We start from the raw sequence: 4109 nt of genomic DNA, 5'->3' as shown, positions 1-4109 counted from the left end.
TTCTGTAGTTCTTGTTGCATTATTTGGGAATAACAATTGGTATCAGAGCAAGCTTTTGAAGTACAAAGAGTGTAAAGATCACCACAATCAACAAGATGAAAAGAAAATATGTTAGATTAAAGATTCCATTTCTGGACAAAGACAACTATCACCATTGGAAGGTGAAGATGCACCTGCATCTCCTATCTCAAGATGAAGCATATGTGGACTGCATTGAGAAAGGTCCACATGTCCCTATGAGAGCTACTACAGGAAATGAAGCATCAGTCCCAAAACCACAAGCAAAATGGTCAGATCCAGACAAAGAACAAGTTCAAAAGGATAAAAAGGCCATGAACATTATGTTTAATGGTGTTGACAATGACATGTTTGACAACATCATAAACTGCAAAACTGCTAAGGATGTCTGGGATACAATTCAAGTTATATGTGATGGAACTAAGCAAGTAAGGGAGAACAAGATGTAACTCTTGATTCAGCAATATGAGCATTTCCATAGTGAAGAAGGTGAGTCACTCATTGACATTTTCAGTATATTCCAAAAACTACTGAATGCTCTAAAACTGCATGGAAGGGTCTATCAAACAAAAGACTCAAACCTCAAATTCCTTAGATCTCTACCAAAGGAATGGAAGCCTATGATAGTCTCACTGAGAAATTCTCAAGATTACAAGGAGTTCACCTTGGATAGACTGTATAGTATCCTAAAAACCTATGAGCTTGAAATAGAGCAAGATGAGAAGATGGAGAAAGGAAGAAAGAAGGGAGGATCCATTGCACTGGTTGCTGAACAAGAAAAGGAGAAGGAGATAAAGGTTGAACTTGTTGAATCTGCACCAAACTATAGAGTTTGTTAAGGCAAAGGAAAGGGACTAGTAGCTGAACATGAAGATCAGCTTAGTCAAGATGACATGGATGACATAGATGAGCATCTTGCTTTTCTATCCAGGAGATTTTCCAAGCTCAAATTCAAGAAGAATTTTGGAGCAGCCAAGTCAAACAGAAACATGGTTGATAAGTCTAAATTCAAATGTTTCAAGTATGTCTTGGCAGGTCATTTCGCTAATGAGTGTAGAAAGCCTGATTCTGGTAAAAAGAAGTTTGAGGCTGTTGATTATAAGTAGAAATACTTCGAGTGCTCATGCAAAAGGAAAGGGCTTTCATTACACAAGAAAATGATTGGGCTGCAAATGGATTGGAAGAGGATTAAGACACAAGCTATGCTAATCTAGCACTTATGGCCAAATCAGATGAAACAGAACAGAGACTAGTTCATCAGGAAATCAGGGAAATAGAAAGAATCTTTGCTATCTGGATAGTGGTTGCTCAAGGCCCATGACTGGAGATTCTACCCTGCTCACTGAGTTGAAGGAAAGAGTTGGCCCAAGTATCACTTTTGGAGATGACAACAAGGGTTAGCTTGATTTTGAAGGATAATGTCATCATTGAGGAAGTTGCCCTAGTGGATAGTCTCAAGCACAGTCTGTTGAGTATCGGCCAGCTTTATGATAGGGGTAACTCAGTTACTTTTAATATAGAAGCATGTGTTGTGACTAACAAGAAGAGCAACAAAGTGGTTCTCACCGGAGTGAGAAAAGGCAATGTGTATCTAGCTGACTTTAACTCAATAAATGCAGAATCTGTAACTTGTCTTCTCAGTATAGCAAGTCAAGATGAAAGTTGGCTATGGCACACGAAGCTGTCCCATCTAAACTTCAAGACTATAAATGAGCTAGTCAAGAAAGATTTGGTTAGAGGTATTCCTCAAGTGGAGTTTTCAAAGGATGGTTTGTGTGATGCCTGCCGAAAGGAAAGAAGATTAAAGCATCATTCAAAAAGAAGCTTGATTCAACAATTGAAGAACCTTTGTAACTAATACACATGGATTTGTTTAGACCAGTCAATGTGTTGTCCATCTCAAGGAAAAGATATTGCCTAGTAATTGTAGATGATTTCTCAAAGTTCTTTTGGACATATTTTCTAAAATCCAAAGATGAAGCTAGTGAAATTATCATCAATCACATAAGTCAAGTCAACAATCATCATGATTGAGATGGACCCACATTACTAACTAGCAGAAATATGCATAATATTGATTAAACAGTAAAGTACTTCAAATAGTTAGAATATTAAAGGTACAAGCCTTAACCACAATCCCCGGACCCACAGGAATGAGTTTGAACAACATCTAACATCTTTTAATATTAAAGACCAAAATATCTTAAGTCAAATTACTACCAAGTTTTAAACCCAAAGTTTATAAAGATTAGAGAACTATTCGTTCCCTAGCTACTCCAACATCTGAAGGGAGGCATACCCCGAGTTCCCACATGTCTTACACGCGGTTTGCTTGAAACGAGCCATCCTCGGGTTCACTGAAGGGTTAACATTAATAACAATATTAATGAGCAAAACACTCAGCAAGTGAATAACAGTATATAACAATTAATCAGATGCTCAATAAAATAATAACAGAAGGTAAATCAACAATATGAAATCTCAAATAAAAGTTCAAGTCTTTAATAAGTGATGGAATTGGAAATCTGCACAACGCTATGAGCAATGAGGGGTGATCATCCCACATCAAAGCTCTGAACCACATAACAAGTTATTCACAACTATTGAGGATCCTCGGCACACATTGGCCATATAAAACCATCAGGCTCCCCGCTACTGAGGTTTTAAAATTATAACAGTGACTAGTACCTCAGTCTTATTAGAAATTACCATCCAATTCCTTTTAATCTATTCATTTCAATTCAAAGGGTTCTTGATCGATGACAAGATAACAAGTGTATGTATTGTTAAGGTTCAAGTGACAAGTTGTCTAAAATGAGGGAATATTATTAAGATCAGGGTTCCCAAAAGAAATAATTGAAATATATGAGGGGTTTAGGGTTCACATGATATATTAAGGGACTATTGTAGGGTATTCATGTGGGTATGAGGTAATATGTAATGAAAAGGGGTCAATTCAAGTATGAAAGCGATTAACTAAATCCAAGGTCTAATCATTAGGTGATGTCAGGGACTATTTAATTCTATTAAAACTGTAGTCATGCATTCACAGGGTATTTAATCACAAGAAAAAGAATTATAGAGGTAAGTTGAGAGTTCACTTTCCTAGACTACGCTTACTGATTACTGGAATGGAATCGTCTATGGGTTCCTTTCCTGGCCTCCTACTTGAACCTATAATAAATAGTATCCTCGTCACAACAGTTGCTAACTACCCTTTCGCGTATAACTATATATATATAGATATATATGCACATATATATACACACTTAAACTCAACTAATTACAAATAATATATGCATCACATAATCCAGATAACACATAGAAGGAAATGGCATGGCAATTAATCACTTAATTAATAGTACATACCTAGATTCTATTTACTACCTTAGTCACTTAAGAAATTAACCATATAACATACAATCATGACCAATGCTCCTAATCCTCCTATATAGACTTCAACTCAACCTAAATTTAGTAAGGCACACTAGTGCCTCACTTCAAATGACTCACAAATGCAATGCATACTACTTAACTTACCTGAATGTACACCTGGGCAACATTTGTGTGCCTTGGCAAAGGAATGCTCTTCTACTTGGGGCCTTTGCCCAATTTGACTCTTACTAACTTATATGACTTAAAACTAACTCCCAAACTCATTATGAGATCAAGGCCTCACACAAGACACACATACAATGCAATGCACCTTACTAAGTTCCTAAATGTGACTCTAATGATGACTCCTGGGTGTTTTGGTGGAAATAAGGTGTCTCCGCCTAAGTCTTTCACTCCAAACCAATTCAAAATGCTTGAAAAGACTCTAAACTAGCTCACTTAGGTGATATGACTCAGAGGCCTTACTTATAAGGACTCTTAATAACTAATGCACCAACTAGACTCCCCTAGTTGCAAAATTTGGCACACCTTTGAGTGTCTTGGCAGAAATATGAATTTCTACCTTGTGCCTTTGCTGTACTCTGACTCCTATGACTTTTTATGACTTTAATCTAACTTTTTCAATTGATTTGACATCAAGGCCTCACTTAGGCCTCCCTAGGCCTCCATGCCATATTGGCACAGTTCTGCCTTCC

This window comes from Apium graveolens, chromosome 5 (assembly GCF_009905375.1).
Source record: "Apium graveolens cultivar Ventura chromosome 5, ASM990537v1, whole genome shotgun sequence".
NCBI lineage: Eukaryota > Viridiplantae > Streptophyta > Magnoliopsida > Apiales > Apiaceae > Apium > Apium graveolens.
The sequence above is the reverse complement of the archived record's forward strand: the minus strand, read 5'-3'. Positions refer to the sequence as shown.